Source organism: Arctopsyche grandis, chromosome 3 (genome assembly GCF_051622035.1).
Source record: "Arctopsyche grandis isolate Sample6627 chromosome 3, ASM5162203v2, whole genome shotgun sequence".
Lineage (NCBI taxonomy): Eukaryota > Metazoa > Arthropoda > Insecta > Trichoptera > Hydropsychidae > Arctopsyche > Arctopsyche grandis.
Genome location: NC_135357.1, coordinates 29,184,747 through 29,201,822, shown reverse-complemented (window position 1 = coordinate 29,201,822; position 17,076 = coordinate 29,184,747). Strand labels below are relative to the sequence as shown.

Here is a 17,076-nt window from a genome sequence, read left to right as displayed (position 1 = left end):
CGTCGTACATCCTCATTTAATTGAAACCGAAATATTAATCGGGACCGAAAGTGAAACGCCCGAAAACGCAAATATCGAAAGGCAAAGATCGAAAATCGAAAGATCTGAAGTCGAAAGATAAAAAAGGGTCTCTCCCCCTGTCGTACATACTCACTTAATATGCGGGAGCAGGATACAAAAGGAACAAGAGGAACAGGCTTTTCCTCCCGTATCATGTGCGCGCACATTAAACAAGGCTGTATGACAAAAAGAGAGATAATTTCACCGCATGCCACTCATATATATTATAGATACATAGTACCGTTTACCATGCACCCTTTTTTTATCTTTCGACTTATGTAAGTTCTTTCCATTTTCGATCTTCCGATATTTGCTTTTTCGACCTTTTCACTTTCGATGCCGTGAGGTAGACCCGTATAAGGTATATTCATTTATTTTAATCAGAGACAATTTTGACGCCCTTGGCAAATATCAAATTTTATGTCTTTATGTCTTTTTACTTTATCTATGTATGTACATATGTAGGTAGTAACAATAGATGAAGTTTTGTGATCATGCAAAAATTTGAACTCAAGATTTTGACTGATTCGAACTCAGAATCGATCACTGATCAGGTTTTTATGATCTAGAAAAAATTTGTATGTGTCTGTGTATTTTGGAGATTTTTTGAACACCGTTCGTCATATCGAACTGAAACTTCTATCCATACGACTTTTCTTTTATTAAATTAAGCCTTTCCCGGTCAACAAATAGAACTCTTCCGCATACTGTCGAATGCAATGAAAGCGTTCTTCCAATTATATTATTACAACAACTATAACGCTACACGAAATTGTAATAAAGCTTAAACTCGGCGATTCATCATCCGCAAGTTCATCTGTCATTTTCTTCCTTCTATATTTTCTTTTTTCTGGTTTGGTATTATATAATAGTTGGTCCGCTATGGGAAGAGACTTGTCAAAAATGTTGTGACCACGATATTTTCCATACCCTTCAATGTACCAAGCTGGAAATTTATATTTGTATTTTTTATGTACTAACTTAGAGTTGATACGGTTTTGGTCAGAATTCGTAAACCGGAAGTAGTAATTTTTTTTAAAACAATATTTCATTATTTTATTTTGACCTTTTAAATTATTTATATTTTCTTGATATTTAATGTGTATAATATTTATAGTGATTTTAAGTAATAAAAAAAATTTGAACAAAATCCGCCAACCGGAAGTAGAACTTTTGTCTTGTGTAAGTTTCCCTACATTTGCGCTCAATTTGTATCGAAAATGTTCTCATAACCGGTATGTATGTATGAACGTGTATGTATGTTTATTTATCGATCTTTTTTTTTTACTTTGTTTGTTAAGTTTTGCTTCACGCTCCGAGAGCCCTTCAGAATTTTGCGCCCTTGGCAAATATCCCGTTGCCAATGCCTTAGTACGGTTCTGATTTTAATAAACGAAAATTTTCCTTTTACATAATGTATGAAGTTGAACCTTCATATATTAAAAGTTGCATTACTTCGAAAAGAGTATTTACATATTTGTCTCAAATTGATAATTAATTATACATAAATTAGGCGTAGTTCCACATAAAGGATTCAACTCGGATGAGTAATATTACTATATTTTGACCTCAACCTGACATATGTAATATATATTTTATATACATAAAAAAATAGTATATTTTATATATATTACAATATGCAAGAAATCATTACGAAATTGTGATTGTCAAAATATTACTATTCTTTTATTTGAAATAATTTCAAATTGTATAGTTTTTTTTTTAATATTTAATCTCATTTGTTTCTCCGTTTTTATAAAAAGGATCTCTTGCTTATAGTTCTGTAACATTTCTGTATGTTTTTAACAAATACAACTTTTCTCAATACAAATGGGTTCAATATATATCTTATTAATCATTTTATACATCAACATAAAAAGTTTTAGTCGTATAGCATGTTTTTGACTATTTTTGTATTAAAAAATAACAACAAGCATCAACACGCAAACGCACATACATAGGTAAGGCCAACAGGCAACTGCATTATTCAATAGCCACGCGCCAAAAGCGACGAAAACAATAGCTTACGAAAATATAACTGTCTCTTTCTCTCGCATTGATTCATCGATCAACAAGAATATGCAAGCGAACATTCAAAAACATGACTTATTCAAAATCATAATTTGGAACGTAGAAATGTATAAATGTATTTTTTTACGATGTACCCCTTTTCTAAATCATACAAAATCTATTAAAATAAATTTCTTGTAGTTCATTCTAGGAATACAAGAAATATAGGGTGCATAGCTTTGAAAACCACATAGTTATTACGAAGAAAATAATAAAAATTGGAGCACTTGCATACCCCACTTCGGTAAGGGAGGGTTAACCTTCTTTAATTGACTATCGTTTTGTATAATTTTCAGTTTATGTACTTGTACTGTCACATCAGTTTTGCCATGGTCGAATCAATGCTTTCCCTAATTTCCCGCGAGACCACTTGACATTTCAATTTCGCATTTTCGTTATTTATTATATACCAAAAATATATACGCAGTGAAAAATATGTTGAAATACAAACCACTTAGCGATTTTTCAGACGTTTTCACCGGCGAAAAGTTTTCGCGATAGATATAAACTTTTCGCCGAAGTTTCCAACTTCTTTTGCAGACTTTCGCCGTAAATTTGTTTCTGAAGTTTTGAAGCTTCGGCTTAATCAGGTCCGTTTTAAAATCGCGTCGACCTCTAAGTGCAAGTTCGACATTGTAAAATAAATTAAATATAATTAATATATACGGCTCGGACAAAAGTCACGCGAACTCGCGCAGTACGCACACATTTTGAATTGAGCCATTCAGTCGTAAATTTTATTTAATTCATGTAAGCTGTGTGTAAAATTTTGACCTTGAGACTTTATTTACATACATACATATGTACGTAATTATTTTAACTTTTGTTTTTATTCGATTTCTTTTAAACATACCTCTAAATTATATACTTTTATTTTGTTAAAATGATGATTTTAGCTTATTTTATTTAAAAAAATCAATACAAAAGAGACTTGACAGGTAGCCCCAAAGCATCACTGTGGTTTTAATACAAATATAAGTATACATATGTAAAATAAGAATAACAAAAAAGTAAAAAAATTAAAAGCAAGTAAGAAATATGTATAGTGAAAAACAAATCTAATATATAATTTCGAAAGAGACTTTGTAAGTTTCAATTCAATTCAAACAAATTTAATACAAAACAAATGAATATTTACTATTAGAATCGGAATTACAAATACTGAGCGAAGCCGGGTAAAACAACTAGTAAAAAATAAAGTAATTATATCGTGCTACGTAGAATGTGTTCGACCGACTCAACATAACAGCCATTGAAGAGATCCAAGAAATGTGTCAGTAAGTTGAGGAGTCGAACATCTCTCGAGAGGGGGGAGTTCATGAGCACGATTATTTTTAGCCCTAACTGGCAACAAGATAACATGCGTTCGCAAAACCCTATGGTTTATATGTATGTAATTTTTTCTAATTATATACAAAGGTATATTTTTCTTCAACAGCGATGTATTTATTTTATTAATTCTATAATTTTAGTACTACTACAGTATGAATTTGAAATTCACACGCCATTGTAATTTTCGGACAAAATTATGTATGTACATTGAATACAATATTTACATGCAATAATTTGCAGATAATATATTCTGACGGCAACGATAGCTCAATATTTATAGCGTTTATTTACATAGTAATATGTAGATCCAGACCTCAAACCCTAGTACTAACAAGTCAAATAATCCATATATTTCACTCAATAGCTTTTTTGTCTACCTATCACTTCTCAAAATCCAAATTAATTATTTCAAAATCGCGATATCTTATTCAATTACACTTTGCAACAAAACAAAAAGTTCCGGAGTGGGGATTAATCCATCTTTTTAATTAATCAATAATTAGTTTGACCTACTGAATTCGAATATTATAATGGCTTGTTGTCATTTTAGAGATATGAACTTTGAAAAAACCGTGCAATTTTTAAAGATTTTTGGCTTTTGCAGTTTTTAATTCAAAATCTTATATTACTGTGCCAAAAGTGAGTATTGGAATCTATAGTCAGATGTTTTTTCTATTGATTGTAATTTTTTATTGCTTTAAATACGTATAATTAACTATCTAGTCAAAAATATATATTTTTTTTTACAATTTTTTTGTGGTTCCACGAAGAATTTCCCCGGACAAAATGGCGAACGACACAACGTCTCGGCAAAATGATAACGCGACATTTATATAAAAACGAAAAAAATGTACAAGAATTCAATATAACGTGTGATGACGAAGATCTATAAACCAGGGGCGCCATTTCAGCTTTTCTCGGGGGAGGGGGGGGGGCAAAATCTTTAACAAGTAAGGAATGACTTACTTAGGGAGGGGGGATGTATTATAAAAAAATGAGTTTGAACTCAGTATTTCTTTTAATCATTTTTTTATGCATACATTTTTATCAATAAAATTAATAGTAAAATAATTTTAAAAAATCTATTTAAAGATTTGGTTATGAACGCATATTTATAAAGTACAAAATAATCTCTAGAAAATACATTGAACGTTTTTTTTAAACAAAAAAAATATAAAATTGGCATTAAATAAATGTTGAAAACTAATGTTATTATTATACTAGCATTTTAAACAACGTGGATAATCCCGTTCACATCTAGATTAGGGGTTTGACCCCCCCCCCCCCCCCCAATGACGCCCCTGTATATTACTATTATTTAACTACGTATTTATCATATTAATAAATAAATAGTAGTTAACAACTTTATGTTTTTGATGGTTTTATATCTAATATATAATTTCGAAAGAGACTTTGTGTATATGTAACTGTCGTTGGGAACTTTGTAAACAGGTAAGTTTCTATGACGATATATTTTCTTTTCGATTCAAATAAATTCGCCCCAGACCCCGAGGGGCACCGAAGGCTCCGGGGGTGAAGGTGCCGGATTCTGGTATATATATAATTTCGAAAGAGACTTAGTATATGTATATGTATGTTTGTTTGTTCGTGACAGTCAATTTAATAAAAAAACAAATGAATATTTAAATAAATTTATATAAAATGAAGCTATTCAAATAAATTTAATAAAAGGTTTACTATAAGATTAGTCATGTTTAAGCGGTTTATATATCAAATACCGAGCGAAGCCGGGTAAAACCACTAGTAATACATAAATTGGTGTCACCAAAATATCTTTTCGTCTTTCTTATCCACTTCATAATACGTAATCTTTCAGATGTTTCTAACGAAGATGTTATTAAAAATAGATTAAGTACAATAACAAGTATTAATTGAAATCAATTTGTCGGAAGTGATACTAATGTGTTTTCTTATCTCACTGCTTATTTGCACCGTTTATATATGTTTTTGTTTATTTTCGTAAGATAGCGAATATAATACCCTATTTGTCACTTCAGATATATATTTTGTTATTGATGTGGACTGCGATAGTTCAATACGATGTTTATTTTCAATTCGAAATAACTTTCGGCGAACGCTCCCATATCTAACGGCGAAAACCCAGAAGTGCCCGTAAACCCTTAGGCTGGCCACCGTGGAGATTTTCGGGTATTCAGGGGCGTCCGTGCCTTGTAACCTTAAATAAATAATTGACTGAAAAGCGGCGTACGCCATTCATAAATAACGTACACAGACAACACTCTCCGCACACGAAAAATCAAAATGAACAGCACTCGTACACTTCGATTAATATATAACGAATTCAATCAAATCAACCGAGAGCAACACTTTCCAAATAAAACCTCAAAAAATAATAATATTCCTCGTCACATTTTGAATGCGTCAATTTTTGGTTGCGGTTAATGCATAGATATACATATACATATAAGCCCAGTGGTCGTTTTTACATTTTGATTAACGCACCGGACTTGGGAATACGTTTGCCAAGTTACGATATGCAATAGGTATGCGTTTTCCGAAAAAATAAATATTTAAAAACCGAGCCAAAGTGTGATGCTGAACCCAGGCCGTATCTCGAAATAAATTGACACGCAATTCGCACGTGTGTGTGCGTTTAAATATTATATTATAAATGTAGGTAAGCATATACAAACATATGTATGTATGTATACCGGTCGTTACGTAAAAATGGGTATTATGGTGTATTCTAATTTAGATGATTTTCTTTATGTATGTGCCAAACCCGCGCAAATGCTCCGCAAATTTGCTAGGTACACCTGTGCGTGTGTGGCGTGTATCAATCCTATATAATTACGTATTTGAATGAGAAAAAACCGGAAAACGGAATAATACTCCTTGAAAGTAATGCTTAGTATTAAATTGAATTAGTTGCTAATACATATTTGTTGTATGTGCTGGGTTATTACATCGTCATTAATGACTATGAAATTATACGCCATCCAATTTTTACAATTCGATAGCTTACATATGTATGTAGTATTCAAGAAACCAAAATTCAGTATATGGACAGTTGTATGTATGTTTATAAAATGTGTAGGGATTGAAAAGGAATTGGGAAGGGATGAGATAAGGCTAACTATAGAAATGTTTGACATTAAAAAAGAAAGTGCTTGAATTATATTGAAAAGTTTGTGGAAAAATGTGAATGTCAAATCAGGCCGAAGACAGTGTGTTCGTGTTGTAGATTTTATATTTTTATATAATATTTTATTTATTTTAAATTACCAAACAAGTCATACCACGTGCTCTTTTGCGAATTGAATCCTATATAAGAGTCATCTAGTTCCAAAACCCGGTAAAAGCATTTCAGTCATTTGTTGGTAAACGCAGTTTTTCTGCCAAAACTTTATTTAGTAGATTTCATTTACAAAGTTTTATTTTTATAGAGTATATGCAATTTAAAGTTATTTTGCAATTCAGTTTTTTGGAAAATTTTTGGGATTAAATGAAATATTAAGACTTGAAAACGATTTTGCCGGTGTTTGTTCCTGAGTTGTCCTTTCACGGCGATTCCGTTCCTTTGCTCACGATTTCTTTCAGATTGTTTTCTTTCTTGTATCTCCATCTTTGGTTTTTTCAATACTTCGAGACAGATCGACCATGATAACAGCAATTACGAAGGAAATGCGGAATGACAGTTGCACCCAGGTAACCGGCCGAAATGGCCGCCATCTTGCCATATGCAGTGTTCTGATTGGCTGTCGGCAGTTTTGCCGTTAATTCGAATAAACAGAGAGAATTTTTGCCGTTCTTTGGAACAAAACAAGATTTTAAATATTTTTTTTTAGTCATTTAATTTGGTTTTAGAAAGAATTCAAGTATACAGTATTGTGTGAAAATATTCCTAGAATCGGAATACAATTTTATCTCAGTTTTGACCAAATATGCAGATACCGGGTTTTGGAACTAGACGACTCATAAGATAAAATATAGAGTGAAAAAAGAAAAAGTTATTTATTTATTATTATTTATTTTTTACATATATACCAGGAAGGCCTTACAGGTAACCCCAATGCGCCTTCCTGGCCAATTACAAACATTGCAGATTTTTTTTTATTATACAAGTCGCTGAATTGCGAGACACTGAAAAACTCGCAAATTAACGAGACATCTATGAATTGTACATAAATTTTAATGTACATTAATCAATCTTAAACATAGTAGGTAGGAAGGATATTTAGCCAATTTTGCCGGGAACCGTTTCAACAATGAAATCAGAGAAAATTGGCAAACTCTGATAGGAAACAATCGACCTGGAGTCACAATATCCAGGTCTGACCAGCAGCACTACAGATATACTAAGAAAAATTGTTTTCAATCAAGGTCAGCTCATGGGATCGAACCAGGCGCGTCTCGACGCTAAACAGAAGCTTAACGACTATGCTGCTGGCTAATATAATATAATATATAATATATGGCTGTTATAGGCGTTTAAACGATAAGGAAAAAAACGATCGGAACAGTGTGGACAAATGCGGCAATGTGGACAATAGACGTCACCGAGAAAGATTATGGAGTATTTTCAAACGTGTCGATTATTTTTCACCATCGTAATGGCGGATTTGTTTTCCAAATAATGATGACCAAACCGAGCAAAATGGCAAAGTTTGAAAATGATCGGAAGAGTGGAGAGGAAAAGAATCCAAATTTCGTCAGCTGAAAAAATTGAAAGTGAAGTAAGAAGAGGTTAGTTATAATAATAATAAAGTAAAAATCACATACGTGATTCAAAATATCTCGAAAACGTTAAAAAAAATTATTTGTGAAAAGATCAAACCGTAGTGCAATTTTCCAAATTCCCAGATTTTAAAGGCACGGATTGTAATATTTCTTTTATGTTTATACAAGCTGAAAATTTTTGCCATTCCTAGTATAAATATAATAAAAATTTCCATCATATCTCAAAAGAATCATAAAATTCTGACACGCTGAAATTCGGATTGTACATACATATGTATGTATGTTTATGAATGCGACGTAAACTCCCAAAATGAATTACGCTCTCAAAACTACTCTTGATACGATATTTCATATCCCCAAACCACATATAACTCGCATTCTAAAAATTGACTGGATATATTATATATACAAATACATATAAACACACATACTCCATATCTAATATATAATTTCGAAAGAGACTTTGTATGTAACTATGTAAGGTTTAGGTGAGAGCGTCGAAAACAAATCAAAGTTTCTTATGACGACGATATTGATATCGTTGAATATTGTTTTTTTTTCGATTCAAATAAATTTAATAAAAAAAACAAATGAATGTTCGGTGCCACTTTAGTATGCGATCTACCTTCACATTTTTACTTTAATATGCAGTATCACTGTCACAGTTCTCGCGTGTGACAGTGAGACTGAATAATACCGACCCTAACCACCTAATCTTAAATGAATAGAGCTAACCCTAGCTTAACCTAACCTGACCTGACCCTTAAATAAATAGGTGTTGGCTGCTAAGATGTGTTTTTTTTTGTGAAAATATTGATGAAGTAAAACTCATCTACTCTATCAAAATATCGTCAGCAGCGAAGAAAATACCGACCCTAACAACGTAATCTTAAATTAATAGGGCCAATCTAACCTAACCTAACCCTTGAATTAATAGGTGTTGGCTGCTAAGATATGTTTTTTTTTTTTTTAAGTTTTATTTCATCAATATTTTCACAAAAAAAAACATATCTTAGCAGCCAACACATATTTATTCAAGGTCAGGTTAGGTTAAGTTAAGTTAGGGCCGGGCCGCACCGTGCGACTTGCGAGCGACATGGTTGAGGGTGACCAGACCAATGCATGCAGGTAGATGGGACATGCCACACCCGTCAACTTGTTTGTCGCACACATTTCCATACATTTTTTCGTGTCGCGCAACTAGTCGGCCGACAAAGTTGCACGGTGCGGCCCGGCCCTTAGGATTGGCCCTACTAATTTAAGATTAAGTCGGTATTTTCTTCGCTGCTGGCGATATTTTGATAGAAATGCTTCGACAACATTATGGGGCGGCAGGAAAAAAATTATAATAAACAGGTCGTTGCTACGATACAAATAAAAAGAAATAGTCAACTGCGATTCAAAGGTAGATCGCATGCTAAAGTATGTAGACCGCACACTAAAGTAGCATCGAATGTTTACTATTAGATTGTTTTGCCATGTTTAAGCTGTTTATATTACAAATACCGAGCGAAGCCGGGTAAAACCACTAGTATAAAACCGAAACGACGTCTGTAATTGTTCGATCGTTAAATAATATTTTCTTTTTTCGATTAAAATAAATTTATTAAAAATACAAATGAAGATTATTAGACGGTATTCTCACTACTAGACTGCATTTCCATTTCAAGTTACTTTTATTATATACGAGGTAAAACGGGAGAGATCGTCAAAAGTGGAGCCGAGCGAAGCCGGGTAACACCACTAGTATTACATAAATATTCTTAGAATGGCTGATTATAGCCCGTAGTATATTTTATACGTAGATCTAGGAAATCTGCACAGTGAATTCCCTTTGAAATTTATACTCGTGGGTACCAGTTCGACGTTACCAGCTCACTAGTTTGCTTTGTACGATAACGAGTATCACATAGCCAGTGTTCTAAACTTGAGACTTGTATAATATAATACATATGTATGTATATATTCGAGAATCAATAGTAGGTATGCTTAAAATAGACAGATATGTTAGATCGAAATGCTTAACTGTTAATAATATACATATGTATACGTACATATATATATAATGTATGCAAGTAGATATACACGTACATATGTACATAAACATGTTGGATCTAATGGAAAAATGCAATCGGAGATTTTCCTCGCATTGTTGCTTAATATTCTTTTTTATAGTGTTGTAAAAATGGAGCAGTCTCGGGAGTGTTTATTTTTATTTTCCACAATTTCAGCAGACGCTGAATATACATGTATTATATGTATGTATGTTTCTCTCGGCAAACATTTGCCTTTACCATTTTGCTACGAAATTCTCACTCCAGGCACCGGTAAAATTACACGTCTTGACACACATCGTTGAGGAAGCACTTGGGAGGTTAAGAGCGGTCTTCATTGTTTCGTCTCCCGGTAGCTTTCATTAAAATTAGCGCACGTGTCTCCGGAGTCTGGGCAATTTCCGCGAAGTTCAAATCTAACGGGAATTGCGCCAATTCTGAACGGATACGTATTCAAGCACTTTTTCACTTATATGTACCGATAGTATACAGCTTAAGGATGGTTTCAGTGACTATAAGATTCCCAATATCTTATTTCCCAATTTCTTATTACTAACCTCTTCTTACTTTCACTTACGATCACTATTAAGGAAAAAATTTGACTCTTATCCGATAGTTTTCATACTTTGCCATTTTGCTCGTTTTGGTCATCAATATAAGTGAAAGTGTCATCCGCCATTATGATGGTGAAAAAATATCGTATTAGACACGTTTGAAAATACTTCCTCGTGTTTCTCCCTGACGTTTATCGAGCGTTTTTTTTAGCCTCTTATTACTTTTCGCCGTCATCTGGCCATGTCAGATTTTAATAGTTTAAACGCCTATAAATTTTATTTTTTCACTCTATATTTTTTTGTGTTTCTTGTTTAATTTTTTTCTCTCTTATTTTTATTTTAATATTGTCATTTTGAATGTATTTTCCTTTTTTTCTCATTTAATTTACATACATACATATATATACTCTGTGGTATTGATTTTTTTTAAATAAATAAAAAATAAAATAAAATGTGTATAAATCAAACTTCTTGGGTCTATCGGCTTTGCCGCCTCCCCCAAGTACATATATTAAATGTATATAAATGTAAATATTTTAAAACTGAAAATATGGACCTTAGGCGATGTTTTGCATGTATATATATATTTTTATTTATTTATTTATTTTATTTTTACATAGATATGTATATAATAGGAAGGCTTGACAGGAAGACGCCAATGCGCCTTCCTGGACAATTAATTACAAACAATGCATCATTTTTACTACATAAATCACTGTAGTTAACAATTAATTAATCAATTAATTAATCACACAAAATTAACAATTAATTAATTAATCCATTGAGACATCTATGGATTTTTAGACTTGTACATAGATAATAGAGAAGATTTGTGACATACAGCAGGTAGTTTGATTTTTTGCCAATTTTAATGAACCGTTTCAACAATGATCAGATAAAATTGAGAAACTCTGATAAGAAACGATCGACTTGGACTCACAAACATCCAAGTCTAACCAGCAGTATATTAAGGATTAGCCCAGTATTGAACCAATAATCTCTTGGTGCCAAACATAAACGTAACTGAGCTATACTGCTGGATACATATATTATTTTATAATTTTGTAAAAAGTAAGAAGCCTCCAATTAAGCTCTTGCAAAAACTTTTTATTAATGTTGCACCCACCTGACTCTGATGTCTAATTATGAGTATGTTTCAATTTTAATGCGCGGCTTTATCGGCGCGGGATTGACGTGCATGGTTTTGTCACCCACAGCATTGTCGTGCGCGGCTTTGTCGGCGTGCCATGTACATATATGTATGCACGGAGTATAAATCATAAACATTAATATAATGCATACAGCCTACATTTGGTATAGATTCAGTATCGAGTGACTAGCCGGTGTATTTCGATTTGCATCAAATTGCAACAATTTGAATGCTTTTTTTACAAAAAAAAGGTAGGCGAAGTTATGTGAGCTTCACACGTAAGCCATTGGTAACCAAACTTTGCATGTGGCCGACAGGAGATAAATTTTGTCCCTGAATATGTAACTTTGGGCGCCAATAGTCCATTTATATGTAGATCCGATGTAGCACGTCATTGATAGGATCCGATAGTCACATTTAATTGTGCGCCTGACTTGAAAGAAGCGGTAATTGGATTTTTAGTCACATTACGATCGCCCAACAGACAATTTTTGCCATTAAAATCGCGAATACGGAATATTTGGCACTCGAATTCTCGTTAATATAATAGTTATCGTTAGTATAATGGACTTTTCGGCTGCCAGATGTTCCGTTATAGAGATTTTAGTAACTTTTGGGTGAGCGTTTTGTGACCAATAATCACCGAACCGAAAGAAGTGACGTCATTGAAAAATGGATAGGTGTGACTTTATTTTCTCGATTATAAAAGAAAACTAGAGTAAAAGTACTACTTCCGGTTCAGATAAAAATATTTAAAAAATATAAGGTTATAAAATTTATAATTTATATTACATGTAAAAATATGTATGTACGTATATGTCAGTCCGATTCAGTTAGCAGTTTGGGAGATAATTGAATTCAAAAACTTTACAAAAAGGAGACACCTATAAGGGCAGGTACCATTTCCGGTCAACATAAAAATTTGAAAAAAATTTACGTCGTGTCGATAAAAATTTCAGTAACCGATACTAAGTTTCAGTTCGATAGGACTAACGGTGTTCAAAAAATCCCCAAAATACACAGACACACACACATTTTTTTCTAGATCATGAAAACGTGATCAGTGATCGATTCTGAGTTCGAATCAGTCAAAATCTCGAGTTCGGATTTTCGCATGATCACAAAACTTCATCTATTGTTACTACGTACATAGATAAAGTAAAAATATTAGTCAATAGGAATCGTATATTTTAATCTAGAATTTAACTGAATTGGAGGAATATTATATTTTGTGATTTAACATGAAAATTTTTCAATGTGTTAAATACTTTTTTTTGCATAATTTATTGAGTTCAATTTAGAAGTCTCCAATTAATTTTAAATTGAAGCGAAAAATGACGTATTTTCTCCGTCGCCTTCTGTTTTGCCGTTTGAAAGCGGGTCGGGTTTAAATCATCGTGCAAATTATGCAAAACGTATAAGTTCCCCGCGTTTGTTTGCTGGAAAAATGTGAGGCGGGTAACATCATCTTCCGGGTGAAATTTCACGCTCGCGAAACACAATAGCTTTTCCGTTGCTTCTTTCTTGTTTTCTCGCACTGCTCACCTCTCGCTCGCACTACTTCAACTTTACATGCGTGCGTCTCTTTCTCTCTCACGTTGGTCATGCGGCATCGCTCACACTGCGGTAGACAACTGCGTCAGTTAATAACAATTTCGTTATTATAAATTGCGCATATACATATTGTTTATTGTTGTTAATAGCTTTGAAGATGGATACGCATTTATTATGGATACATTGATAGTTTCTTACTATTGTTGCGTAGGGGTGGGTGGAGGATCCAAGTAAAAGGCCAAGTTGGTGATTAAAGAGATACACGCACTGGCAGTGCTCCGTCCAGAATGTCTTGATATCGCCTAAGTACCGCCTTATAAGGGGCAGGTCTCTAAGGACATCTTCGACGTCTGATTTGTTTACCTATTGTTATAGTCACATACTCGGATATGTATTCCCACGAAATTCGGTCCCACGGTACCACGGTATCGGTCACTTCTGAGAAGGGACCAATAACAGCCAACTCGGTGGCCATTGTTTAGCCTACATGCACTTAGTAATCCTTGAAACCAAGGTCACACAATGTCAGGGATGCGCCTCGGCATAATCCGATTGCACTTAACCGGCGGCTCTTTTTAGTACATATATGCTACAATATTTTGACTTTCTTCTTAAGGTGTAAGTACCTCCTTATAAAGGACAGGTCTCTCAGGGCATCTTCGAAGTCCAGTTATTTCCCCATTGATAAGTCACGTACTCGGATATGCAATCCCACGCTTTCGTGTTGTCAGTTCTAAGAACTCCACGGGAATGCGACCGGATGCTGTTACCGCCGCTAAGTGCATTCGGGGGTCTCTCATTGTTAGCCGACTTGCACTTAAGCCTGGAGATAATCCTCGAAACCAATTATAACGGCGGCTTCTTTTAGCATACGCTACACTATTTTTTTACTTTATATATGTACGTAGTAACAATAGAAGAAGTTTTTTGATCATGCAAAAATTCTAACTCAAGATTTTGACTGATTCGAACTCAGAATCGATCACTGATCACGTTTTCATGATCTAGAAAAAATGTGTGTATCTGTGGATTTTTGGGGATTTTTTGAACAACGTTAGTCCTTTCGAACTGAAACTTAGTATTGAATACTAAAATTCTTATCCACACGACGTACATTTTCTTTAAATTTTTAAGTTGACCGGAAATGGTACCTCCCCTTATAGGTGTCCCTTTTTTTAAGTTTTTGAATTCAATTATCTCCTAAACCGCCAACTGAATCGAACTGAATTTTTTTTACATGTATATGAATTGTTATCAGCCGAATTTTTAGTATTTGTTTGTTTCTTAGAAATTTTCAATCTTATTGTATTTATAGTATAATAATATGAGTATTTATTAAGATGAAAGATTCCACTATCTATTGCATAAAAAATTTCATTGTTCTGATATCTGATTTCAACCAACTATTCCTATGGAAAATTTTTGCATATATACATATGAATATATATATATATGCATTTTAGTTGTTTGTCTAGCAATATACAAGATTTACATCAAAATCTTCAGCATAGATAGTCCATATATGTAAATAAACGATGCGCTCCGTCTAGCGACTTTTCTCGAGACTCGTTTTCTCAACTTTTCGTCTGTTTGGACAGGAGTTTAATTTAGTTTTAACAGGTATACAAAAATGTTTTGTTTTTTTTGTATACATGTATGTAATATCTTTAATATACAAGACATATTGTGATCATTAATTGATTTTTAAACTATTAATGTATTTTTTAAATATTTTAAAACGTTCAAAAATCAATTCTTATAAAAAATTTAAATAGTTACTGTTTATCTCGTAAAATAAATATTTCACCGTGTAAAACATTTTCGTACAAAACACGGAAAAGTTGGGCAAACGAGTCTGTAGAAATTTCAAGTTGTTGGAATGAGGCACACAAAAGTGATAGATGACACGTATTTTTTTTTAGATAGTTTTGCAAATGCAAAAAAAAACGCTGGCACGTCTAATCTATGCCATCGCTATCCTTGAAAAACGATTATTTATATATTTGAATAAATGTAGAAAAAACTCAAGATCGTTCGAATTAACAATGACATGAAAATCCGTCCATCAAAGCTGGAAACCACGAGCACGCCCACGCCGTACGATTCAGTGCGCTCTTGCATATCTTCAAACATATTACAATACCAAAAACATTAGTACATTGCGGAAATTAAATATTAAAATTTTGTAAATTCATTATATTGTTTTGAAATTTGAGAACAAATCTTAAATATTTATTACATTATACATATATGAAAGTAATTACCTGTTTGTCATCTTAACTGAAACAGCTACTGCCAACTTGGCATTGTTAATAATTTGATTCCCAGCAAAATATTTATTTCAAGATAAGCATAATAATATATTATAATATACACATATAAAAGTTGACAATGGACTTTTTGCACCATCAGAAATAAATAATATATCTTAGCTTTACTTCTTCAACCATTTTTAACAGTATTCGAAGAAGTCGTATGTAACGCTATTTATAAATGCAGATATTTACTGCCAATTTTATGTGACACTCGTCTCAATTTGAGAATTTTAACACCTATAGAATTATATATTTCTGCATTACATATGTATAGCAAAAACTTCATTCGTCCAAGAATTTATCATTCCTCTCCGTTTCTTCACTTCGTCAGTCACCACCAATCTATCATCTACAATCTGCATCATCATATCATATATGTATGTATATAATATCGCTATTCCGTTTGTGTGTCTGTCTGTCTGAGATAACGATCGCCGTACAATAATAATTGTTTCAATTCGACATACATATGTATATCACAGCTAAACCACTGCCAAAACGTATATACGAATACAATAACAAAAGAAAAAACTTATATATATATATACTAATCGATGCCAATCTTTTCGCTTTGCTGATAATTTACCGCCATCTATTGAAAATTTATTTAATTAATTAATTTTTCTATCGGTGTTTTATATTGTTTACATGTAGTTAGGAAGGTAGGTAGTTTTTATATTTGTTTTCATATTAAACAATTAAATATAAATATATTTAAAAGGTGTTTGAAAAAAATTCAACCGCGTGGGTATCGAACACATGACCGAAGACACATTTATTTTATTTTTTTAAAATTTAATAACTCAATATGCCAACACCCATGCGATGATATGTCATCGGGTACAACACTAGTATTATATAATGTGGGCGACATGAATGTGCCTCAAACAAAGCAGAATATATTCTAGATCACCAATTCTAAACAAACAAGTCATATGAATGGGAATATACGAATCTTCGAAACACTCAAACTCTGATCTTGTGACCTACTTAAGTATATTACACTAGTGGTTTTACCCAGCTTCGCTCAGCATTTGTAATAAAAAGAACTTAAACATGGCGAATCTAATAGTAAATATTCATTTGTTTTTTTACTAGCCTCTTCTTAGCTCGCTTTCGATTTTTTCGTCTGATGAAATTTGGGTTATTTTCCACACTCTTCCGATCGTTTCCAAACGTTGCCATTTTGCTCGCTTTGGTCATCAATATATGTGGAAATCAAATCCGCCATTACGATGGTGAAAAATAATCACGTTTGAAAATAC

The 17,076-nt window shown here is 32.8% G+C and overlaps 1 protein-coding gene across 1 annotated transcript in view; it reads left to right on the top strand.

Annotated features, from left to right (window-relative positions):
* Positions 1 to 17,076, top strand: part of RyR (Ryanodine receptor) — a 92,968-nt gene that overhangs the window by 2,872 nt on the left and 73,020 nt on the right. The window lies entirely within an intron of this gene.